At 39.8% G+C, this 26,948-nt stretch overlaps 2 long non-coding RNA genes across 5 annotated transcripts in view; one reads left to right on the forward strand and one right to left on the reverse strand.

Annotated features, from left to right (window-relative positions):
• The window catches only part of LOC113458715 (uncharacterized), a 93,529-nt gene extending 71,983 nt beyond the window's left edge, over positions 1–21,546 (reverse strand). Inside the window, exons 1-3 of one of the 2 annotated variants that reach the window (XR_012581658.1) lie at positions 20,790–21,545; positions 20,329–20,385; positions 20,038–20,194 (exon numbers count right to left, since the gene is read on the reverse strand). This is a non-coding gene — a long non-coding RNA (uncharacterized LOC113458715). Of the gene's footprint in view, positions 1–20,037; positions 20,195–20,328; positions 20,386–20,789 lie in introns of both variants that reach the window. The other variant, XR_003379230.2, reaches the window with a different exon arrangement.
• Positions 20,718–26,948, forward strand: part of LOC113458728 (uncharacterized) — a 91,377-nt gene continuing 85,146 nt past the window's right edge. For 2 of the 3 annotated variants that reach the window (XR_012581654.1, XR_012581653.1), the window contains exon 1: positions 20,718–21,512. This is a non-coding gene — a long non-coding RNA (uncharacterized LOC113458728). The remainder of the gene's footprint in view (positions 21,513–26,948) is intronic. The other variant, XR_012581657.1, reaches the window with a different exon arrangement.

The raw sequence follows: 26,948 nt of genomic DNA on the forward strand, positions 1-26,948 counted from the left end.
TCTGCACTGGGCTACTGCTGATAACAGAATGGGGCCGCATGGTCTCATTCACATTTTAAGCTCAGGACAGGGGAAGGGGAGGGGACAGGTGAGTCACCAACCAGGTGAAGGGGCAGGGTCTCTAGGTACTAGGGTCACCTATCACACGACGCCTTGCTGGTATGTTAGCCTGATTGACAGGGCACACTCAGCGAGGGGCGAGGGGGAAGGGAGAAGGTAAAACAGGATATTGCAACACACCACAACAGAAAGGGGTTAAAACTTTCAGTCTCTGTCTGTCCTGGAGCTGCGGCACTCCCACACACGCTGCTGCTCCGGCCGGGCACTCTTCCCCCCCTTCTCCTCCTGGGCCGGCTGCTATCACATTCGGTGTCGCCGGCTCTCCTCCTGGGGGGGGAAATGTCTGCCCGATGTCTCTTGGGGCTCCTCCACCCTTCCATCCTTGAGGGCCTTCTCACCCCCATCTCTGTCCAGGCCCCGGGCCTACTGCATGGCTGCCCCTCCCCCGCCCAGCAGCAGCGGCTGGACAGGGGAGGGAGATCTGACCTCTTCTCCTCGACGTCCCAAGAGGACCTCCCAGGGCCAGAGCCCTGCTTTTTAACCCCTGTGTATTCTCGGAGGTGTGTCCAAACCCACTGGCTACACCAGGTGCCAGTCTCAAACTCAGAACATTCATTGGTTTGACCACAGCTTCCCAGAATTCCCACTTCTTCCTGGTCAAACCACCACACTGATAAAACTCCCTACGAAGTAGTTTGTAAATTGGTCTCTTTCAAAAAATTAGTCTGAAAATATCTTCAAAAACTTTCATTTAGGATGATGCAACCTTGTGTCATCAGGGGTACCAGAGCACCCGCAGAAGCCAGCTCTGCAAAATAATTCTTACAAATTCCTGAAAGGCTTCCAAAAATTGAAGTAACTTGCTTAGGTCTGTGCTAGGAAAGGTAAATTAGTACAGCTCCCCAGAAAGCCCACCTTGATGCTGTTTATGCTTCAGTCCTTTCTAAAGATTTGAAAATATTGTTCACATTTCTATACTGACCATTAGAGGATTGCTAGGTAGTCAGCAGAGCTCACTGTTTTTCAGGAGTTGGAATTAATCGTGGTTTATTAACACTGCAATATTTTCTCCTGCTGGCCGCTGGCAGAAGCAAAGTCAATTCTTTGGCGTGCCAAATCCCACCGGATCCCAGCCCATTTCCCTGCACTTCAAGAACATGCAAGGAGTGTATTCCCTTGAACTCACAAAGAAAATGAAATATTTGCCAAGGAATACCCTCTCTTCCTTCATATCTACATGGTACTTTAATGACGCAGCAGTGAGAAGGAGGTAAATGGTTTTTGTGATTTTGAGGGTTTTTGGCTATTCCTATAGACCATTTTGATTTCATGTTCAACTATAGGACAGGAAAGAAATCAGATTTATTTTTAGCCCACTTCTTTGAATGTAATAATTGGTGGCTGTGACAAACTCCCTGGGGAGCCTTGAGTTTGAGCATCTGCTCCCCACAATCTTTTTGCAGAGACAGCCAGAGAGCCTCCTTGGTTACTGCTGTCCTCCAGGAGACGCTTACACGTCTCCAGACTCATGTGGTTCAGAACTAAGATTTCTGCTTGTTTCCTTCAAAAGAAACCCAGGAATGTCGAAACAGCCCAAAGTGCTTCAAATACTTGAACAGAACTGCTGTTCAATTGGTGTGCCTGTGTACTACAACTTTACTTATGTTCCATATACCTGAGTAATAAATGTGTTGTCAGTACTTACCTAGCTTGGAATTACTCTTAACCCATTATTTTAAGGCAAACACAAATAAAAATTTTCAGAGAAGATGATCTAATTGCAAACATTGCAAACATTCTCTTGCTTGAGAACTCCAAGATCATAAAATAACAACAAAAGGCATGATAACAGGGTGACTAATCGTTATTGCTTTTTTTCCTAGACATATTTGAGCAGTAAGTAAAAAAATCTGCAACACCTCTATGCTTTTCTTCATATCTTAGGCAAAATTGAAAAATCAGAATAAAAGAAGAAAAGAAGATGGCTTTCTCCAGTGCTATTTTGACATTGCATTTATTTTCTGTTTCTTTCATTTATTGGGACTGACATTGTTCAGAGATGGGAAATCCATGCCTTGGTCTCAGAGTGACAGGTTGCATTTTATCTTTGAGTGAATGGTGAAATTACGGAGTTGTTTTAGAGAGAACATAAATGTAGAGGTAGAATAAAAGGACCCAGAGGGCCAAATTCTGCACAGACTAACACCTGTTTGCCTTAGGGATTTAAATTAAGATTGAATTTCTTTCTTGTGCTAAATTCATCTCTCTTATGTGCAAGAAACTTTCACTTAAGCAATTTTGAGTTATGCAGATCTAGCAAAACAAAATATGGCTTTTTGAGAAGAAGTGCCAAGTTTTATTTAATTTGAAACCCCACTGACTTCATTTGTGCTACACGAGTAAAGGAAAGCATTTTTAAACCCAGAAACTTATTGGTGAGTTCATTATGATTTGGAATACTTGCACACTGTCACTTATTCTTCCAATGGAAGACTTTTTCAACCACTTCACCAGAAAGTAATTCAATGGGTTAAGGCTATAAAAGGCTCAACTTTAAAATCCTTCCTGCTGCTGTGAAGAGTAAAATCAGAAGAGGAAAATCTATCTAAACCAGAAGTGATTGTGGGCTGAGTTTTACTTGAAAAAAAGTGGAAAGGATGAATTTAGATCCCTAGTTCAGGGAGTTCTCTGACCTAAAATATTTGAATGGGGCCTAGTGGGACCTTCTCAGACATCCTTTCAAACTGAACTAAGTTGAGTAATTGCAAACAAAATGTGCAACAAAATGTGAATTTACTGAGATTTTAAAAAATCTGATCAATGTTCAGTATCCATGAAATCTAGCCTCTAATCTTTTAACACTGGTCCTATGCACACAGGGCTTTTGCAGGACAACTGGATTCCCACATTTAGCCATTCAAGTTGCTGTAATCTTAAAAGCTATCCAAGAAGTTGTATTGAGGTGCTGAAAGCAATTAATGCTCTCCTCTTTCTAAAGGCTGGTTGAACTGCCAGGTACTTGAGTAATACAGGCAAAGTGCTGGTAACACATGCTGGTAACATGCACATCTGCTGCTAGGTATCCTCTTATGGAAATTATTTGTCTTGATTAAAGAGTTTTCAACCATATTTCAACAGCTACTGAAAGTCTGAAAAGGGAAGATGAGTTTCTAACTAGCTTAAATGAATGGATTAGGCTGTGAAGATTTGCCCATCTCCTAAAGACAGACAATAAGGCAAAATGAGTGTGAGAGAAAATTATATTGCATTCTTATTTTATTTATTAACAATATCAAATGTTATTCCCCAACCTGTGTGTGTTATAGGAGCTATGAGCAGGTGTTGAGTTCATTACATACATTTGGCAGCCAGTGGTTGGTGTCCTGTAGCTATGTAGGATAAATACAGCAGCTCCAGTAAGCTTTGCCTAGTTGCATGTGCCTGGGACTTTTTTTGAAGCAGGCTAACAGTGAAACAATATTCTGTAGGAGAAATATGGTCAATCTACTGTTTTTGTTCTGGACTCTGAACTGCAGCTTGTATCACATCAGACTGTAATTTGCTTTCATAACCATGGTTGTCTTCTTGTCCAAATCAGCACTAGCAAGAAATGAAGGAATGGATGTGATTTTTACAGCCTTGATTGTGACATGCCTTCTGAAAAGGAAAGGTATACACACAGTTAAACTGTGCTTTCACTTCTCCAAATTCTGAACTTTGCCCAAAGGCTTAGTCATTGCTTGAGAGGCCAGCCATGCCTCTGGGCAGCATGAGAATGGCAGGTGAATTGGCAAGCTTTCCAGCCAAAAAGGCAACATTCACAATACTCATGATAATGTGACTGTTTCAAATCATCCAGCTCATTGTTTGAGATTCTTAAATTAGTTTGTAGAACTTGTACTGAAAGAGAATTTAGCCCTGAGAGCTCAAAGAGAAGTTGCTTTGCTGTAGTTTTTCCCTTGCAGATCAGTTCTGAGGGAAAAAAAAAGCCTCCTAGTTGAACAACATTGCTAAAATTATTTTCTATTTTGAGCATGTGTTTAAGCTAATCCTTTTGTTCCATTCAGAGCTCATCCGGTGATGCAGTGTTCCCTTTTTTAGTTCTCAGAATTGTTGCCCATAGCTAATCTATGCTCATATCTAAGCCTCTAGTGTTTGTACCCTTTTTACATGGACACCTCCAATTTCAGCCAACTGGACTGGACTTTGTGAAACTCTAAATGAATGGAGTAAACAAGGCTCTGATGACAAGACATCTCGTAGGACATGCAGCTAGCAGGAAAGCATGAATCATGAAGAAAAGAGTATACAACCTCATCTCTGGTCTAATTTATGCCATAGCCCTGCAGTGGTTTGAGTCTCTGCATAAGGATAGACAGACCCTCAGATCCTTCTAAATTTTCCTTATACCTGTTAAAAGAACATTCTGCTCCTTTCACAGTGAGCAACTAGCATCATCCTCAAATTGCTCTGATCTTGATAGACTCCTATGCCTAAAACATGAAAAGTTATTTAAGAAAAAAAAAAGTACTTTTTTCCTGGTTTGTGCTAGATTCTTTTATGTGGCTTCAGTGCCTACTCACATTCCATGTATTACATAAGGTCAGTGCTTAAAATTACCTTTCCAAGAAATATTTTCACTCCTCAACTGCTTTGTACCACCCCGCTGTTCCAGCCTGTGTGGCCTTAGCTCCCAGCTACATCCTACACCTTTTCACTATTTCTCCCACTTACTACACTGTCATCTAAAAATAAAAGATGGAAAAAACCTCTGGATTGTGACTACTTTACTGTTATCTCCAGGCATTGACTTTTTTCCTATACTGCCCTGTGTGGCAGCATGCAGCAACAAAATCTCAGCTTTTAGGATCAAGTAAAATGACTCTACGCTTCCAGGAAGAAAAAGGTCAGTGTTTTGGAATCACTGAAATGTTTGATGAAAGGGAAAAGGTCCTTCTAGTTTTCTAGTCCTTATGATTTTGCTGTATGAGCATAATGCTACAGGCATCTGTGAAAGTGCAAATAATGTTATTATACCAGCCATCCGTTATCTCACATGTTACAAATTGTCCACAACTCTTGGAATTTTTCAGTAAATCTTTAAGTCATCTGGAGCTATCAGTCTCCACAGAGTCTTGAAGACTTATTTTTTTCTCCAATTTCCAAATAGATCATTGCAGTCCCTTTATAGCACTGTGAAACATCCAACCCCTGCTGGGCTGGCAAGTGATTTGGAGTATCCAAGGATCCACCACAGGTAGGATGATGCACTCTGTTTTGGCAGTACTGACAGCTTCAAACCTTTTGTCTCAGAGAGTGGGTGCAACTCAGATAACGAGATGCACAATCTGTTTTGGGCTGGGACAGGCAATGGGAAAAGTGTCAGCTATTCCCTTGGGCTCTCTTTTGTTAACAAAGGGCATGCTAACATTCTTCTTATTCTGTGGTGTCTTATAATACCCTAAAATGCTCTAAAGCAGTCCTACCTGGATGGGTTTCCAAATAGCTTGCTGTGGTCTTGTTGTTATGTCTCTTTCCAGTTGACACCTACATCTGTAATTTCTCTTACTGGTCCTGTCAATTGTTGCATACTTATAACAATTGTCTTAGAAAAATATGAAACTACTCAGTGGTTAAGGTAAGCCCTTTGGAAATGGATCAGGTTCCTATGGTAAGGATAAGAGTAAAAAGAAGGGATCAATCCAGTCTTCCTGTCTGAAGGCTTTGTTTTTAATACTAATGCAATTTACCAAGCGATGCCTTAGGGAACACTGTACTCATATTGTGAAAAGCAATGCTTATGCTTGACACAGCACTTCACATGCTCATTATGACCCAGCCTTTTCTGTTACTGAATGTTGTTAAAAATAAGCAAACAAATTAAGACTACACATCTGTAACATCATGAAAAATACAGAGCAAATGCAGTACTGCAGAGTCAAATGACTTTTTATAATAGATATGTACACAAAAATATATTTTTCTTTAATACATAATGACTATATATACATAAAATCAATACATGACAAAAAGGCTCAAAAGTGGATATATTCCAAATCCCATGCTTTACAAATAGATGAATTTGGAAATTTTAAAAACTCTCTGAGTAGTTTCAACAGTACTGACACTCAGTAGGAGCACTTGGAGAAGAAGAAACGGTAGTCAAGTGCCTGAAAAGGATCTCTGCATGATATCCTGAAATAAGCACAGTATCTTAATGCTGCCATCTATTTGTGTGCACGTAATTAGATATCTATACGTAGAACTAAGAAAATAGGCACCTAGATGATTGAGAAGTGACCTTTTTCTTTCCTTCTTATAGGTTTTAGACTGCAGTTACATCAAATTTACTGTAAATGACTGTGAATAATTACTTAACATTCACAGACTCTACCCATTCATCTCCACAAGCTGCTTGGGCTGATGCTGTCAGCTGCCACTGCTTTTGTGCTCACTGTAGATACTACAAAGATCTTTCACTCTCCAAAAAATAGTTCTGTTTTGGATCTCCAAGAGGTAGAAAAAAGCTTTTACAATAGTTACTGACATCTGTTTCAGCATGTCCATATTATATAGCCTCAAAGAATTTCCTCTTTTACGAGTAAAGATATTGTTTCAGAATTTCCTCCTTTACTAGAGAGGACACTGTTTAAAGATGTACATAAATTTGAGGAGGACACAACAATTTATATTTTCCTACGATAGAGAAAATGTTCTGCATGTTTTCATCTTTTTGTAAGTCTCAATAAATTGAGAATGAATATAAATCCTAGGTTTTACCCAAGCAAAGATTCCTTCTATCTTCAAACAAACACAAATCAGAGTATTTAAAGGAAAATAATATCCAGGGCACATATTGCTACAACCAGAAATTCGTATCATATAAAAGCAGTACTCAGAAAACTTACAAAGATGCTAAACCAAGACCATAAAAATATTTGAATTTGAAAATGTATTTAATGATCCCTCATCCCTCCCCATGGTTCTGGTTAATTTTGGGTTTGGTGTTTTTTTTTTTTTTTTTTTTTTTTTTTTTTTTTTTTTTTATTGTTGATTTTTCTTTTTATTTTCTTCTTTTTCCTTTCAGAAAAAGGAGACACCTCCACTTGTTTTTGTTTGGTAGAATCTGGAGGCAGAATAATACATTCTGCATCAGAATGTTTATTTGCACGTCTTGTTCCTTCCTTCCTCTTCAATTCAATGCGTGAGTTTTTGATAATTTTCTGCTGTACTGCTCAACACTGGCAATTTGTGAGCAGGTGAAATGTGCTCTCCTCAGGTGTGCCTATTTCAGTCACCTGCCTGTTAGAATATGCTTTACCAAACCATATATTTCATAGGGATAAATAGCCTAAGCAAACCCCAAAGGCCAGTCCTGGGATGCAATCAATGGGAAGGCTTCCACTGACTTCAGCAGAAGGGAATGAAACATCACCTCAATGAACCTGTAAGATTTAAATGGTTTAGATAGCTCTCTTCCTCCAGCTGCACCACTGCCGAGCCCACCTCTGGATACCCCAGCAGTGGCTGCTCTCTGGCCACACTCAGGCCTTGCATGGAGCACTTCAGAAATATGTTCCTGGGAAGCCCAGAAAAATCTCCCAACAGCTGAACACTAAGGGCAAAACAAAATCATGGTTTTGAGGAAACTTAGTGTCTGAGGAAACAGCTGATGGCAGGGTGTGATCCTCTCTCCCTGAAGCCAATGGATCTTCTCGCATTTACTTCAAGGGATGCTGGACCAAACAGGTGGGCCATGAGTTGGAGCTTGGTCTTCGTGCTGATCCATTGGTTTCTAAAACTTGCATGATGACTGATGGGGCATTCCTCTCATGAAGGGACAGCACAGAAGTGCTCTTTGTGCTCTCACAGCATCCCTTTGTCTGTCTATCCCTCTTTGCTCTGTCGCTTTCTAGCTGCCATAGTTTCCCTGTGGTGGGTGCTCATGCTTTGCTTCCAAGGCTGGTCTTAACCCCTTCCTATCCACAAGTCCTGAGGTGCAGAGAGGGCACAAAGAGCTCACTGGGATGGGTGATGCAGGGCAGGCAGAGCAGGCTGTGCTGACAGCCTCCCCAGGGCCTGCTCCTTCAATCATGTGCCACAGCTTCACTGGCTCTCCTGTACAAGGACTTCCTCCTCTTTTTCATTTGGGACTGTTCTCATCAATAGGGCTATGAAAATGCCTGCTGATGGTATCTTGTCACAGAATAGATTAACATCTTCCATATGTCTTGTCCATATGTATGTCTTCCATACATAAAAGTGGTTCTATTTAATAAATACATTTTAATCTCAGATTTATCCTCTAGATCAGATAAAATATCACTGGGGTTTTTGACAACATCCAGTACAATTTGAACTCTTATTTAGAAAAGTAAATCAATATAAACATGCAAACATGAAGAGGCAGGTAGTTGTCATTTGCCCTGTCCTGCAGAAAACACTGCAGGTAAGTGATCACAGGTTGCAAAATGCAACCTCTCTTTGTGATCAGTGAGATCTGTTTAGGGAGAGGCTTCAAATACTTCAAATACATCCTCTTAGCTTGTTTAGGGTTTGGTTTTTGTTTTACTTCTTTTTTTTTGTCAGATGACGAAGATGTCAGCCACACACTCAGCTCTCTCTTGGTGCTGGTGGTATCACTGCTAATTTCAGGCTCCAGCATGGTAACGTCACTTCTGCATGGTTCCAGGAGAGCTGAAGTAAACACTCCCATGCAGTGCTCTGAGAGCCCACATACAGTGGCTCATGCTTGTTCTGCCAACAGAGCTGTTTCATCCCAGACACTATATTGTCTGCATAAATAAACTGTAACAGGAATTCATACACCAGCAATTCGTCAGAGATTTTATTTCTATTTTTGCAGCTTGCTGTAATTATTTCCTCATAGGGAAGCTGATTCCGCTTATATGGACTTTTCTTGAGATGGTGCATCTTTTCTGTACTTTTTCTTACACTTGTTATAAAGAAAGATTATTCATCTCTAAATTTATAGCATCTAGACATGTTCCCACTTGCAGCACCAAGACAGACAGTTATTCACTTAGCTCTTCCTAACACCCATTTTAAAAAATATAAGAACTAATATTTTCTTTTTGTAAGCTACCAAAGTCTTTCTTTTTCATCAACAGCTTTTTGATCTTTTGACTTTACAAATCCATGTTTTTCTTGCCAAATTCCAAGAATTGGAACTTTCTGAACTTGTTTATTCTTCTGTGCAAATGCTACTGTCAGCCTGTTTGTGGCCAAACTGTAATAAATTCTTAGAAAATAAAATATGCATTTAATTAGTCAAATTAATAAGTAGCTTTTAACATGAACATACATAAATGCATGTATTTTCAATTAATAGAACCTTGTAAAACTCATGTGATCAAGCTTGTCTCTGGGTTTTGCTTTCAGACTTCATAAAATTAATTCTTGGTGATAATTTCTGGAAGCTAAGTTGTTCCTCATTGACAAGCTGATGCTGCAGATCTTTGAGGTGTTTTCTGTGTGGGGAGGATGAAAGTTCTGAGTTGAAGGGGGAATGTGGCAAGGTCTCTTTTTCTTGTGCACTATGATTTTCCAGCTCACTGTTCCGGTGGAAGGCATAAGAGATTGCTGGTAATATGTAGGGACGTGAAAAGGCTCATGATAGTTGGATGAAGTAAATGAAGTAGGAGGTTCTCATTGCATCAGATCTGACCAGGTCTAAATCTGTCTCTGACTTGTCTGCATGTTCAGCATGTAGCACTTGCCCTCATGTTTGTTCCTGCCATCAGGGGAAGAGTGATGGCCCTCGGCTCTGCTGTCCACATTTCCTCAGAGTCTCCTTTGCACTCCCAACACGAGGCCACCCCAGGGTTAAATTCAGGGGGCTCCATGGCATGACATGAGCTGTTCTGTCACACAACTGACCTGGAGGTGGGCAGCATGATGGCATCCCTGAGGATGAACACTGAACTCCTCACTGAGGAGGGCCAGTCAGCATGCCAGGGTCAGAAGGGCAGCTAAGGACAAGCCTTCCAAAGGACACAGCTTGGGCAGCAGCGAGGGGTACGTGGAGCCACCAGCCAAGAGGGAAGGGCCAGAGAGGTCAGTCAGAGCCAGTATGGCATGCTGGTGTGCCCAGGGCCTCTGCACCTGTCTGTGGTGCTCAGCTGGGGACATGAGCTTGAGTTCTTGACCATGAAGGAGGAGCTTGTGAGATGGAAGAGGGAATACGGGTCTCGAGTTCATGATCTCACATACTGCTGTCTGAAGCTTAGTCTTTAAGTAATTTGATCTCAAGTCTTTGGTATTAAAGCCCATGGGTTACTGTGGGGAAACCAAAGTTTTGTGAAACCAGACACTCTGCCTGCTGCTCATGTCCCCCAGGTCACTGCTAGATTCTACCTTGTGGTCAGTAAGCCCAACTCTTCCAGGGAGCCTGGTGCTGTCTTCACAGGCCAGCTCTGTCATCCATGACTTTATCAGAGCCCTGGCTACCAAAACCATCTTTTCTACCTGAGTCTTGACTTTCACCTTCTTCCTGCAATGACCTATCTACTGAAATGCATTTGGAAATAAGGTGAAAGGTCAGAAAAAGGGAAAAAAAGAGAGAAAGATGAAAATGAAAATTATGGAAACACAGATCTCAGTTTCCCGCTAGATCACTAACAAAAGCTTTAACAATCTCCTGCTAGACACTAACAAAAAGCTTTGAAGTGTTAGACCACATATTTTCAGATGGGATCACTCTGCTAAAGCTGCTGATCACCTGCTTTTAGCTGTGAGGTTGACTCTTATGCTAAATGCCCACTCTGCCAAATCCATCGTCAAGGCAAAATACTTCACCTGCTGTAATTAAATCTCATGATTTTTTAAGCTTGTCTCCTGATTTTTGGAGCCTGACTCATGGTTTCTGTGGAAAACTTAGGCTTGGCAAATGCTGAAAGCAGTGGGAGTATTTGCAGCTTGAAGGCACTGTTCAGCAAGAGGAAGGGTGGAGGAATCTGCCCCTCAGCAATTAGTAGACTCGCTTTCTACGAAAGGACGTGTCATTTGGTAGGTTATTTTAGCATGCTGTACAGATGCAGATTATTTTTTAGAATTTTTAATTGGTGATACCATAGCAACTTTATACAATGAAAAACAGTCCAGGCCAGATTGTGCCTGACAACCACCCGCCTGTTTGGGGGTGGCAGAAAGCTGTACCGACCCAGGAGGACTTTGAGAAGCTCTTGACGCTCTGAGTCCTGGTGAGGAAGGCTGTCAGACTGGTGAAACAGGCTCCCAACCCCACAGCTAGAGGGGGTTCTAGCTAGTCCACTGCCATCTTACAGTCTCTTCCTCAGCATTTTGGATTGAACAAGATATTACAGTTATATCCCTGAGATGCCAGAAAATGGTTTAAAATTCAGGGCTCTGATGGATTTTTGTTCTCTGTGAATCAGAGATAGGAGAGAGTCTGACAGTGGGGGGCAGAAATACGTATATACACAGATAATGTCTCGGCCTACTGATGCTGCAGCACTCAATAGTTTCTGTCAGTGATCAATGGAAGGCTTTTCCTCTATGCATTTGCCTTAAACATTTCCTGCCTTCTGGTGGGGAAAATCTGGATGGGATATGTTCAGTGCTAGTCCCTCTTCCCTCAGTATCAGTTTATCAGCAAGGGGCAGGGAAGAGTGTCACATCACTACTTTGATGTAGGTGTTCTCTCCTTAGCCCTTTCATGTTCTCTTCCTAGCTAAAGAACTGAATCCCATTCCTCATGTACACACAGATCTCAATAAAGAGATAAAGGAGCCATACTCAACTCTGCCCTGTTGTGCTCTAATGTCATATCTAAGATATGTATATGTGTGTGTAGGTATCTATATGACTCTGAGACATTTTAAAGTCACTGAAAGGAATGGAAATGGACAGTGCTGGACTGGTTGAGTAGGCTAGGAATCACCATGAAGAGGCTGAAAGAGTGAAGTGGACAGTGTTGATGTGAGTGTGTATATGAAAGGGAAGGATCTGGACTAAAAGATGGAGAATAGATGAATCATAAGAGCACTGTGGTTTCCAGCCCACCTAGGGAAGCTGAAGAGCAGATAGTGACTTTAATTGAGAAACCCACTGCACAGTAATGGGATAAAAGAGACTCAGGGAAGCAGAGGGTCTTTCAGAGGAAAGCAAGATATGATGTTCAAGGCCAGGTTGGATGGGACTCTGAGAAACCTGCTCTAGTGGGAGGTGTCCATGCTCATGTTGGGGCAGTTGAACTAGATCGTCTTTAAAGGTCCCTTTCCACTCAGTATATTCTATGATCTTTACCCTGTGATATGTAGTTAGGATAAAGATCCAAACAGTGCTGTATATGTACTGTTTATTGTGGACACATATTGCATCAAAAACAGTCTCTTAGTGAATGTAAAGTCTTTACCTGGAAGCAAAATTCAGCACATGATAAATTAAATAAAGCACTAAAGATGTGGAGAATGGTGACAAGAGAGACAGATATTTTATGAATTGTGCAGAAGCTTGAATCCAAAGAACTGAGACTGATCCAGGTAGTGAAGACATGAGGGAAGTCTCCTGAAAGAGGCTTTTAAAAACCTGACACCACAGATTTCCCTCTCTCTATATGGAAGGAAAATGAGAGGCATTGAAAGAAAGTAATTTACCTTGACAACATCAGATTTCCTTTTGCAAGCCCTCCAACAGCCCTCCGTTGAACTTAAATATGTGTATGGGAAGGGGCTTTGAAGGAAGAGCTAGTGCAACACTTGGGAGCTGTTTGTTTCATTCCCAATGTATATTAATAGAAATGCTAACATGGAGTATCACCATGCTGAATAGTCATGCTCAAATGTTTCCCACCCTTGTGGGTAGCCCCAAGTCCTTGGTCATTCCCTAGAGATAAGCACAAATTGGCTTGAAAAATACAGAGGAATGTTGCTGAGTATCTTTTTATTCAAACAACTTCCCATTGGATTTTCAATGGAAGAAAGAAATCTGATTGTGGGAAATGAAACACTTTTGGAGCTATGAGAAGAATTTATCATGAGCTAATGCTATCACAGTGGAAAAACACCTGAAAATATCCCCAGGAAATTTTTAATAACGATTTCTTAACGGATTTCTTTTTTGAAGATGGAAGAACATGCTGTGTCTGGGTATATGTATGTTATTATTAATCTGTAGAAACTGAACATTATTTAACAATCTAAAGAAATCTACCAAACACTAATTGGATTTATTTTTATAAGTTTTGCTGCTCATGAGGTTCTGTGTTCTGAATAGTGTTCTATGAATCATGGAAGTGTTTATTTTTTAATTAGGGAGATATTAAATTCTGATCCTGATTTTGCCAATGTGATCAATTAATACATCCCTGCTATTTAAAACATTTGTGGTGGTCACCTATTTTTCAGAATGCATTCATGATAAGAAGCTGCGTTTTTCACTCAAAATTATTTTTTTAAATGAGATACTAAATAGGAAATGAGGCCAAATCTTATGTATTTACTTCCTCATAATGCTGTGCTCCCTAAATTCCTTTTCTGCTTTATTAAACCAGAGATAACTGTTCCCCTTCCCAAGTAATCTCAGTTTGGTTGAAATCTTCATATCAGTTTATGATAACAGATTATGGTAACAGAATGTAACCGTTTTTTGAAGAACCGTATCACTTCATCTTTCATAAATACTAATTAAACAACTCAGGTTTACGTCAGTGCCAAGATTCATGTCAGCAGTTAGTGCAACTTGTTATTGTAAGATTAGTTCTGACACATTCCTTCCAGCACAGCAAGCAGTGGGATCCTGTGCAGCACTGGGAAGAAGTCATCTCTCTAGAGACTGCCAGTAGGTATCCAATAGGAAGGAAGACTGCTTTCTTTAACAAGATTAAAAACTCTCTGCTGACATACTCCCTAACTGAATCATCCTGAACTGTAAGTCTCACCACGCAGAAGGAGAGAGCTCGCTCATCACCCAGGCTTCTCCCTTTACAGCACTCAGGCCCTTGGTATTATAATGTCTGCACACTGTGCCCCGTGGGACTGGCTTCAGGAGCCATCCCTGCTCTGGACAGGAATCCTTCACAGCTGCAATAATTGGCAACGATTTCCTAACTACAAGAACATCAAGTGAGGCTTACTCCTCTCAGCAATTTCTTGCTGTGAAAGAGATGCAAGGGAGAGAAGTGACCTTATTCTGTCCAGCTGGCACGTACACTGCTGATTCAGGGGCATTCCCTGGGCTCTGCTTGAAGGGGTGCTGGTGATATTGTCACCGTCTAAATGTTAGTGTTTGAGCTGAGCAACATGCAAACACTGGAATTTTAAAAGCTGTGTAATTTTAAGGCATCTCCTTAGAAGAGGTCATCCTGAAGAGAATTGCTTTCATTGTTCAGATTGACAGGTGTTACGGTGCCTATTGAGTGTAATTTCTTTTTACTTCTAATGCCTGTGAAGATGTAGACTATGGTGACAGGGAGACAGGGATAGATAGAGTCTGCTTGCCCAGCAGTGCACTGTGGGTTCACAGAATTCTGGCTAGTGTTGTGTCCTGTTTCACAATAGGTTAAGACTCAGGTTTTTCAGAGTGTGGAAGCATTTGGTGATGTGTCCAGGTGGCATATGCAGTAGCCATGAATATATGGCAATTTCAGTAATAAGTAAACTTAAGGGACAGAATATATATCTATGGGCCCGTATATTCAGAGAGTAGGGCACCCACATGAAATTTGTTTTTAATCCCATTGCAGTTCTAAAAACTTAGATCCTTACATGGACTGAGGCATAAACTAGAATTATGGTGTATGCTAGATAGTATTCCCTCCTTTTCTTTTTTATTTAATTTTTCCTAATCAGATACCATTTATTTTCAAAAAGGCACTGCATATCCTCAATCAGAAAGTTATTAAGTAGGTAAGCCTTCTTTATCCTCCTGTTGCTGCTCTGACTTCAAGTAAGTACGTGAGGCTTTGTTCTCAGTTTGGGTAGTTAAGACAAGGTCAGACCTCAGCATTAATATGAAGAAGAAAACCATCATGACCCAAAGTGCTCTGACTGATCCAGGAACTTCATCAGATTATACCATGCCAGAAGGTGCATTCACACCCTGCAATCTGTAATCAAGTGATACTTGGAATCAAGTGTATAATTCAGAAACTGTCTTTGGCAATGTGTCTAAACACATATTGGAAAATAAGCAGTTATGATCAAATGACAAGATATGTGTCTTTCAGGTGGTGTGTGTATGGTGCTTTTCAGAGCATGCTAGTACATGGAAAAGAATTATAAATATGAGAGATGGCAGAACAATTTTCAGTTTCTTTCCACATCAGAACAATTTTCAGTTTCTGAACTTCAAGGGGGAAACCAAAGCATCTTTACAGAAAGCAAGGCTGTGAAGTGTGATGCTACTTTTTGGCTTTGTCACATGTGCTCCATGAGTGACACATTAATCTAAGCAGTGTCTTGTTTGAAGAACCTAAGCCTGTACAACTGCTGAGGCTGAGCTAGGCTTGGCCTCAGAGACAGATACATGAAGGCTTTGAGCTCTCTAAACCTCCCAGGCTGGAGGATGCTTCTCAGCAACAGTTTATGAAATGAGCAGAGATACAGTGGTCCTGGCTGGGTGCATCAATCATCATCTTTGTCATTATCCATCCAAAATGAAGGGGTGTTTTAATATTTATTCTTTGCTGAATTTAAATCTGCAAGTTTGGAATAAAGTTATGCCATTAAAAAGTCCTCTTGTTTTTGGGGTTTTTCCCTGAAAAATGCTGAATCCCTACTCTGAAGAGAACTTTCCATTATTAAATATATTAAATAGAGAAGAAAATCTTTATTAAGTTTTTTATGAACAGCAAGGGACCATAGCTATGACTTTTTAAGGAAAGATCTCAAATATTGTCATAAAGGGCACCTGGACATTTTTTTTTTTAAGATAGAGAGAAATAATTTTAATCTATTTAAACTGATACTAAGAATCCAATCAAGAACTGATACCGCACTGGTATACCGTGGGGCTGTATCTGGAGACAAAGGAAATTTGGGGAATATTTTTAAACTCTTTGAAAATTATTCAGAAATTTTAATGTGTATGTTTCTTTGACTTATTTACTCCGAGGTCTGCATATTATAGCTTAGACAGCATTTCTTTACATCCAGAATAATATCCCAGAGACATGGGAGGGAGAGTGCTAAGAAAGGCTCTTATACTAAAGGAAAAGAGAATGGAAAATAGAAGTTAGTCACATTAATATATAGGAAAGAGGTGGCAATATTAATGATGATGGAGACATTCCTGAGATGAAATTTGAAGTTTGTTCCTTCAGGCATTTTTGAGTTCTGAATGTATAAATATTTTGTGTAGAACATACGGAAGAAATAAAGCTTTATTTCTACTTGCATAACTCAAAAATTGTTGAGTTTATAGGAAATGAAAAGAAGAAAAGGAAAAAAGTAAGGAGAAAAGAAAATTTGGCTGAGATCAAGCATGAAAGATTTACATTCAAAAGAAATAATTTTGTTTTGTTTTGGTAGAGTATATTAGAAGGAGTTGTGAGTGACTGAGAAGGGGAATCTGAATGGGAACCAGAACACTACCTTGACAGATAATCAACTACACAGACACCCAGATATATTTAATTCTTGTGAAATTTAAAGAGTTTGATTTATTCTGTCCTTATGCTTAAATTAACTGCATTTCTAAATGCATAATGTGCATATACTGTAATGCTGGGGAGGGTAAATCAGAGTGCTTTTTAAAGTCTATATCACTATTTAGTATGTCCCTTATATTGATACATGACAGGTATTCAGTTGAGTATTACTGAAAGCTGACAAAATAACTGGACTTCCACCGGAAGGAAAGAATTTATTCTCTCCCCAGAGTAGAGATTGTTGTTAACTATTCCAGAACAGTAACTGTTAAAGCATTCAGTGTCAGAGATACTCTAATGAAGACAGAAGGTTTTTATAGGCTTGGCTAGTCCCCATGGAAACAGCCTTTCTACTGGGTTACCATAGGAATCGTCAAAGCCTTTGTAAGCCTCCCTTAATAGCGCATATACGCTTTCCAGGCAGACTGGAATATCTGCTAGAGGATACACCTCCTGTTTTTAAATATAAATACAAACAGATTTTGTTTTGGAGTGGTACTCATCTCTGTTTAACTAGCTCTGCTATTCTTTACGTTAGAGTTACATTAAACATTGGAGTCACCTGTGGAAAAGGAGAACGTGTGAGGGCTGGATGGGTTTACGAACAAGGCAAGCCGTCTATGTTCGTGCCTAACCTGTGGGGAGCCACCAGCACAAATACCATTCCACACAGCACTTCTGGCACAGCCCAAAACTTGTCAAAACATTACCCCGCTCCGTCCTGTGGACATTGCAGAGCTCAAGTCAGTCTGAAGCTTTGCTGGACAAAAGTTATACAACAGAAACAAATAAGCAAGAAATGGAGCCGAAGGAAACAAAAAGAACACTGCTTGAACAAAACTAGCAGAAAGCAAGCCATAGGGTGACTTCAGCTCTCTAGGTCTTTCAAGATAGTTGCTGTTTTGACTTCTAAATAATGTTCCTTGAAACCATTACCTGGGCATAGGCTGAGTAGTTTCTTGGATAACTAATGAGGAATTGCATTTTCACGCTCTTGATCCTGAGGCTTTGTAAGAGCAGGGAAGTACAGTGGGGAGCTGCAGGTTGTAAGGGAACCATGGACCTACTTGCTGGTCCTGTCATTGTGACCTTAATTTTATCCATTTATTTATAAATTAAAAAAAACCAACATAATTTTGTTTCTGTTTAAACTCCTGGGATTAACACAGTGTTCCTCATACAGGGGATTGTTAAGGAAATCTAGCCAACATCTTCAGGGCTTGTTATTTGTCCAAACAAATGCTAGCTACAAGGCTTTCTACTGTAAAGCCTGACATGCTTTTATATTCCACTTTCCAGTTGGTTAAATTTCATTATGCAGTTTGGGCATATAAATCAGTGGAGCTGAATTGAAGGACATGGTTTTTACAGGACGACACTAGCAGAGAATGTGGCCCTCAAATTCCAGTTACCAAGGTATCAGCTCCCATACATGTAAAGATCCCCATGAAAACTTACATGTTTTGGTTAGGCATGTAGACATTCCTAGCCTTACTAGGGAAAGAATTCTGATTGGACAAAACAGAAGTTTTGGATTTAACCGAAAATGTATTCGTTTTAAAATGGATAATTGGAACTACAGATGTGAAAGCTGCTATATGTTGAGGTAAGTTTGCACAGATGGTATGGCAAGGCATACATCATGTATTACTCCTTTCCAGAGCTGATAGAAAGGCAGTATATTTTTCCAGGAAAATATTTGAATGAAGCCAGAAATATCTTTGATTTCCCAAGTGACTGAGGTGCCACAATTAAGGACATTTTTGGACACCCTAGCCCAAAAATGATCTCTCTAGTTACCCAAAAGGAGTTAGTGAAAATCTGAAGATTGCAGTCCTCCAGAAGCAATCACTGAGACAGAGATCTATTTACAGAGAAATGGGATTAAAAAAAAAAAAAAAAAAAAGAGAAGATTTGTGGAGGAGTTAATGAGGGATTCTTCTGTGCATTGATAATTTAAAGGCTGCTTTATCTGTCCTCTGCCAGTTGTGAGTTGCTCTTACAGAGAAGCTGATTCCATAGTTTTGGTTCCATTTTAGGAGCTGACAGAGGTGTCAAAGATGGTATCTGGAGCAGCAAGAGGCAGGATTATATTGGGTGTGACAGTGTGAGTGCTCTCCAATGTGTTCTCCCACCAAAAATGTAGAATGCTTACTATTTTTGGAGGCCTGACTCCCTGTGCTATGCACTGTCATGCCAGAGACAAGGATAGTTGCAGGAGTACCTGAAATGAAGGTCTAAAAATAAAGCCATGAGTAATTCATTGTATGGTTCAACTAGTCATGTGTCCACCAAATGGAACACTGCAGCTGTAATCTCAGGCATTTTGTTCTTTGACCATGAAAACAAAGAGGATGATGTGGCCCACATAACATACTTGAACTCACTATTATTACACTTTCCTTGAAAGGTCTTGTAAGAATTACTCTACCTGGAGGCTTCTTTAAGGAGTGCACTCAGTGTACAAACTGCCCCTGTGTACCCTGCTTGTTGCCACTAAAATGCCCTTACTGGTTCACTCAGAGAAGCTGTGGATGCCCCATCTCTGGAAATGTTTGAGGTCTGATGGTCTTCCAACCGAAACCATTCTTTGGTTCAGTTGTAGAAACCATCACTAAAGCTTTTTGCAGGTGAGAAATCCCTTGTGATTTGTGTTTTGAGATTTTGTGGCTGAAATTTTTTGCCAAGTATGTCAGGTTGTGAAGAAACTGCTTCACCCACTGCAGCCTTCCAACAAAATAGCCATTATGTTCAGTATGTTTTTATGTTTGCATAAGAAATCACTGACAATCAAATTGTATCCTTGAGCAAAACATGATGTGAACAATTTGCTTGGCCTGTAGGGCATGCACCACATCTGCTCTATTACTGAAGGTGCTAAAATGGGTGGGATAGATTAGGCATATTTGGCAATTTTATGGTAAAAGGAGCTCATTCTAAACTCCACTTGTAGGCTAACTGCTGACAGAGACGCCATGTCAGTGGGAAAAAATTTGCCATAGCATTTATCTTTCGGTATGTCTATCTACCTGCCCTTGGGTCCACTTGTACCCCACTCCTTTGTCTCCTCCCCATTTTGTCTTCTCCTCCAGAGCCAAGGGTCTGGAACAGACCTCACAAAGGGCTGACACGTGCAGCCCTCTGTAGTTCTCTCTCTGGTGTGGGTTTGTTTTTGCATCAGACTCTCATCCATGGACCTTGTTTTCATTTCCTCATGATTATGGGTATACATATGCATCACAGTGCATTACCTTTGTCTTTCTGATCTGGAGAACCACTTCTCCTCCTGGCCATTCTCAGGAGCACATAAACATATTAACTTACACATATTAAACATATTAACTTACACAGACACGTCTGCTGCAAATCCTGACCAGTGAAATCACCTCTCCTAGTTGCCAGAAGTACCTATAAGGAAGAAGAAGATGACGACTTCTTCAGGAAAAAGCCTCATGTTCACAGGCCCCGTTGCTCACAAGGGAACTTCAGCCACCACAATAACTTCTGGAGGGACAACAGAGAAGGACACAAATGACCCAGTGGTCCAGGAGATCTGTGGAGTGCACTAATGACAGTTTTCTAACCCAGGTGGTAAAGGAGATGACGAAAGGAGGCACTCCTCTGCACTTTGTACTTACAAAAAAGAAAACTGGTTGAAGATGAAAAGTTCAGGGAAGCTTCTTCTCAGTGGTTCCCTGCAAAAGAAGAAGCCATGGGCACAAATTGTAATACAAGAAATGCCACTTGTTTTACTGTGGGGATGGTCAATTTCTGGCAGTTGCCCAGTAAATTTGTGGGATCTCCATCTTGGGAGGAATACAAAATCTAACTGGACAGAGCTGGGAGCAAACTGCTGTAAGTGACTGTGCTTTGAGCAGGGGGAAGCAGTAGAAAGGCTCATGTAAGAGCAAAGGAGAAAGGAAAAATTTAGATTGTAATGGATTCAGCGTAGCAGCAGAAGGAAGCACATACCAATTTCAAAGTAAAAACAGAGAACAGTAAAATAGGGAAAATCAAGAATGTCCCAGTCTACTGTCCATCCTTTCTAAACAACAAAACATTAGACAGCAGCTCTTTTTCAAAGGGAAATGTGGCATACCTGGGTTGGAAGGAGGTAGTGAGCAGGGACCTGACCAGGGACAGCACTGTCCTGCTGTCTGGGCTGTATCCTGTCAGCTGTAGATTCCTTCTCTGCTCCCAACGTGTTCCTCACATGCCATATGTGCTGCATGGACTGGTAGGACTTCATGCTTCTTCCCTGCTCGTCTCATCTCTCTCTTGCTTTGGAACTACTGTGAGCTTCGGGCCCCACGGTGGCACCTCCTCCCTCATTGTGACCTGACAGCGCTGTCCAGCTGGCCCCAGTATCTGTGGGACTGCAGAGGCACAGAGCAGTCACACCTGGTGCAGCACCAGAGGAACTTACTCCCTCTGCATCTGTGTCTCCACATATCTCTCCAAACTTGCACGACAGTGCCTTTTTGCAGTCTCAAAATCTTTGTATTCTGCGTATGTTGGCTGGGTATGTCAGGCCTGAGCTGGTTTAATGTTCATGGATACTTTTTAACTTGAGGGAGGACACGGTCTTAAACAAAGAAAACCAAAAAACAGCTGAACATGATTATATCCCTGTTTGGAAAAGCCTGGGCAACCATCCCTAGGGTAACAAGGAAAAGAGGTCACTGAAGAAATACTGCAACCTACAGCAAGAATGGGAGGAGGGTTGAGGTATCTGAAGAACAGGAGCTGTTGACAAGGAAAACTGAAGGCTTTTTAAAGGAAAGAGAAATTGCGTCAAGGAATTCTGTCTTTTTCATCACAGGTACCTTTCTGAAAAAACCAAAGCAGTGCTACAGGAAAGGGCTCAGGGTGACAACAGAAATGGCAACTTGCATGCCTAGGGGAAGTGATCAGTGTTAAATGCAGTTAAAGAAACTGTGTAGTGCTTTTCTTGCTGCAAATGAAAAGTAAATGCCAATTATAAGGTAGTAGAAAGGCAGGAAAGCATCTTGTTTTAAAAGATTTAACACATGGAGAATGAGGTGAAGACTAACACAGACAGATGCCCAGAACTGAGAGTCAAAGTGAAGGGAGGTCTAAGATCCTTTGAGTTCATTCAGTTTTGTTTGTCTAAGATAAATCAGCAGCTCAATAGCCTGTAGAGCAGCCTTAGGTGCAAATGTGCATAAGTATTTATTGATTTTTGTGGAAATGTTTGTGTGAATATACTCACTAAAGGATGCATGCTTGAAAATCATTGCTTCATTCAGTTAATGCCTATTTCTTGAAGGATTAAGAAATCACATAGCAGAAATACCAAGAAAATAAAATGTATGTGGCACGAGGGGAAGGATAGATGAGGTGGAGGTCGAGGTCTGGTGTAAAGAGGGAGAACAGTGTGTGCCAAAGGAGCTGCTGAATGGAACTGTGCCAGGAAAGATGCAGGAGAATTTACGCTGTATGGACAAAGATGATCTTTCTTTCTGCCCACAGTTAGTCTGTTAACAGCTTGCAAGATCACAGTAGACATGAGGAAGAAATAATTTTAAAAGATCCCAGAAATGCTGAGTTGAAAGCAAGGAAGTGAATGTTTATGAGAAACATTTATGAGAATATTAACTGTTGGCAACGTAGGCATCCCTTTCAAGTTGAATGGGAGGAATAGGGTTTAAAATTATAAGGAACCCTTTAAAAATTCATGCCAAGATACAGACTAATGGGAGCAACAGGGTACTGAAAAATATTTCTGAGAGCATTGGTTGCATCCTTGTTTCATGTGTGTAGAATAAATTAAAAAATGGTATTTAGCAGGAATGATAAAGAAGATATCAGGTGAAAAATGCACTCACACAAATCTGTCAACAGTCATTTATTTACTATTAGTTGGTCAAATAATGAAGCCCTAATGAAATATTTTCTCAGGTTTTATTTCCTTTGTTATGGAAATATTTACTGCGTAAGGAAAATTGAAATAAGAAATAATTACTTATGGAAAAGTGCCTGCAGTCTCTGCCTGTATGGACATTATATTGTCTGTATGGACTTTATAAGTATACCTAGTATAAGGTGATTGGAAAATTTCTTTTCCAGAAAAGGAAAATATTGCTAAGAGCTACAGAAGATACCGATATTATCATTTCAACATTTTTCTTAATTTTTCTTATACTGAGCTGTAGTAGTGGCATTGCAGAAGGGAGATTTAAGAGACAATATTGGAAAAATCAACAGAACTATAGGCTATTCATTGTAAAAACCACTATGAAGAAGGTGAAACTATTTAGCTCCTATACTTCACAACAGAGGAAAAAACAGGCCATGGTCTTTTAAAAGACTTTATAACTTTTCATATGCATATGTGTATAATTTTCCAGATACATGCTATCTTTTTCCTCAGCAGAATTGCCATGTCTGACACTATGAGCCATCAAAAACTCACTAAAGGCTACACCTTATAGCCACCACTGTGTTGTAACTTGTGGTAAAAGACTTTCTGTAAATGCTTACTTTTCTAACATATTCAAGTTAACCTTTTGTCTTAAATATTTTAGGATCTGTGTTACTCATGTTCTATAAGAAATGGCTCTAGTAAACATCATTTATGCACATACTTCTGCACCCCTACTTGAAAGGATTCTGTTGAGATCTCCACCTCCTAAGAAGCATTGAAAACTGCTTTTTAATTTTAATAAATGGTCACTACATGTTGTTTAATAGTGTTTCACCTGAGCATTTTTGAATAATTCACACAGAAAATGAATTAGAAGAATGAGAAATCAGAGCTCATTTTGGTGTCAAAAATCAATTTCTTAGCCTTGTGTGTGCAAAGTATGTGAATGAACTTTGAGACTGAAATTATCTTCTACCTCCTGAGCTAAGATTAATAAAATGGAATTTAATTGGGGATTTTGCAACACATCCAAGTAGAAAAATGTGAGCAAATGGAGGAAAAAATCTGGAACTGAATTTTCTAAACTAGCCTGATACCAATCATTGCAAATATAAACATTCACTGCCTCAGTTTTTAGTTTATCAGCATTAAAGAGACACATTAAAAAGTCATGTGCACTTCAGCATCTGGTAGCCTGTGTTTTTATATTTCAGAACAATATTCATGACATACAATCATAATAAAGCTACATCTCATATAACTGGTAGATATTTTGTGTCTTTACTGGTCTTGGATATGCATTTTTGCATCCAATCCTTTTATTTAGCACTAAAATATTATGGGCTCACTCTCATTTGTATTTCTGCTCCTTTCTAAGAGTCTGGTTGTGTAAAAGAGCTGCAGATTTGGCAGGGGCTTTCATGGATATGGCAGCCTTGATGAGTTCATAATGACTTACAGTGCCCAATATGTGAGTGATGCAGAACAAAAGACAGTGGTTCATGTACTGTCATTTCCTACACTTGCCTCTGCTCATGCAATGTGGCTGTGAAACATTTTCATATCCACAGTAATGTGTTTTGCTTGCATTTTGCAGTCATCTTCCACACGTGTAAATGGAGCAACAGGTGTAAGATCCCTGTGTTTTCAAAGTTTATCCCTTCCCACAGATGAAATTGTAAGACATAATAGAAGATGAGGCTACACATGCAGACAAGAAAATGTCTGTGCTTATGTTTTTAAGGACATTATGTATTGAAAATGCATGCACTTTTAACAAGCCCAGCCCTTTCAATATGAAGATGACTTTAGACAGAGAAAATTATAGATGTAGAAATACCGTAGTATGCACTCAAATGCAGGCTTGGCATAGCACCACATAATAAATTAACAAATGTTGTTCATAATGCTTGTTGCAATTAGAGATTGGATTTAACTGCAGTGAGTGACATGACCAGATGACATCAGGGGAAAATAAAAGCTCTTTTGTCAATACTCTTGTTTTCTATCTCACTACTTGTCATTAAAAAGTCAACATTAAGTCAAAAGTTTCTGTTTAATAGGATGCAAGATCATATGCCCAGCATTTTCTGAAACCTGTATCTCAGTTGTAAATGTGTGTTCACTGTATTCAGAATATTTACGAATAGTGGTCACCAGTGTACATTCAGTTCTTCCTGTCATATCTGTTCAGATCTGCAGATTTGTAGATGTTCTTCTGCTTGAACAAACTGCTGTAGTTCATGCAAAATTGCACATAACTGAGCCCAAATAACACATATTTTGCTTTAGTTTTCTGTTTGGGTTCAGTTGTGACTAAAGTTTTCTGCTTGTGCCCATTACAGTTCACTGTGTGTAAATGGTATATATGATGTATAGTTTTCCTCAGCCTTACTGCTCCTCTGAGACTCTTCTTTCTGACATGGTCATACAAAAAACTAAAACTTCCCATCAACAAGGCATTTAAGACCACAGACAACTACTAAGTGAATCAGTTAAAGAGATTCCCTTTGAGTGTTTACCATTCAGTTTTCAAGAATTCTTTGCAGGAAATTTTGTGTCTTGGCGTAAAGGCAGAGATCTTTACAGCAAGTCACTGTACCAAAGGAAGTGGGGAGAAAAAAAAGAAAATTTCTTTCCTTATAAATTCTCTGATGAGTTGAATGAAGAAGAAAGGAGGGAAGTACTGTCTACTTTAAAAATTTAGCAAGTCTGAAAGGACTAAAACAAAACCAACAATAGGTTTCAAAAGCAGATCACCTTTCAAATGCTAATGTGATTATGAGAATCAAGAGCAGCAAATCATAAAAATCATGGTAAAACGTGTGATACTTTAACATGGTTAACTGAAAGCAGGTGTGAACCAACAAGCTTTAGTGGTTAATTAATATCCCTCTGGTAGAACACTTCGTAATTCATATCATTTTGGTAGGGACTGCTTTGGAACATTTTTAAAGGTAATGGTTTAAAAGAACCCCATTAACTGAATTTTGGTTTGGTTTTTTTTTCCCAAAGAGGAAAAAAAAAACATACAAATTCTTTCTTGTAAACATACAATATATTAAATATTGTATAAAATAAAAACCCATAAAAGGAGTAGATGCTTCTTCCAGGTATGGTCTGAAGCAAAACCAATGGATCAAAGACTGTCTCAGAGGAAGCACAAGGAGAACCTATTCCTTTGAGACACCCCTCTGAGAATGGTTTCTCTGCTTTTCCTCCTTATTCTGCCTTGGTGATATGAACACAGCAATGCAATTCCTCCTTAAAAAGGCCAGCATTCTCAATAGATATCTTGTCAGTGCAACAGGATGTGTGCATGGGTGGCGGGTTGCCTGGGACAGAGCAGTGATTCTGTACACTTGTCACTGGAGGGGCTCAGAAATTTTGAGCAGAATGTTTTTCCGAAAATGCCAATTAGTTCAGTTGTAAATGTTATGTGGGAATGTGTCAGGATTGACTATACTTTGTTTGTTTTGCTTTCAATCAAAACAAAGAATTCTGATAACTTTTTTATAATCTTGTCATGACAGAATATTTGGATGCTTCATTTTGGAAGACATTTCATTCAGGATTGTGTTCAATATTATAAATTGGGGGAAAAAAGAGTCAGAATTAAAACTTTTCATCTAAGTTTGCCTTAGGTGAATTTAAAAAATAGTCCTACTATTTACTTTGCTTCAGTTTAGGACAGGTGAAATTTTAATGTGTCAGTGCTTTCCAGAAAATGAAAATTCTAATTTCATGAAGAGTAGTGACAGAAGTCTATCTCTTATTGTTTAAAAAGGAAAGGTTCACAGTTTTCAAAACAAATTAAACATGTAGTTAAATGAATAGAAAAAAATTTTGGATTATTTATTTACATATTTTTAAAAATTGGGATTTTTATGTATTAAGTTATTGAAAGGATTTTTCTAAATGTCCAAACCAATATTTGAATATTTGAGTCCTGTCATTGGGCACTACTGAGAACAACCTGGTTTTCTTCATTACCTCTTATCAGATGAGATTCTCCCCTGATTCTCCTCCAGGCAGGAGAGTCTCAGCTCTCCTTGTATGAGGTGATCCAGTCCCTCAGTCACCTCCACATCCCTTCACTGGGTTTGTTCCAGTAAGCCCATAGCTCTCCAGTAATGGGGAGCCCAGAACTGGGCTTGGTATTTCAGACATGGCCTCAACATTATTGGGTAGAAATAAAAGGTAACACCCTTCAATCTGCTGGTAATGCTCTTCCTGGTGCAGCCCAGAATGCTGTTGGTCACCTCTGTCACTATGGTGTATTGCTGGCTGGCATTCAACTTGTTATCCCCCAGGATCCCAAGCTCAGTGGAGCTGTTCCTCAGAAACAGTGTGTGCTGGTGCACGGGGCTG

This window comes from Zonotrichia albicollis, chromosome 1 (assembly GCF_047830755.1).
Source record: "Zonotrichia albicollis isolate bZonAlb1 chromosome 1, bZonAlb1.hap1, whole genome shotgun sequence".
NCBI lineage: Eukaryota > Metazoa > Chordata > Aves > Passeriformes > Passerellidae > Zonotrichia > Zonotrichia albicollis.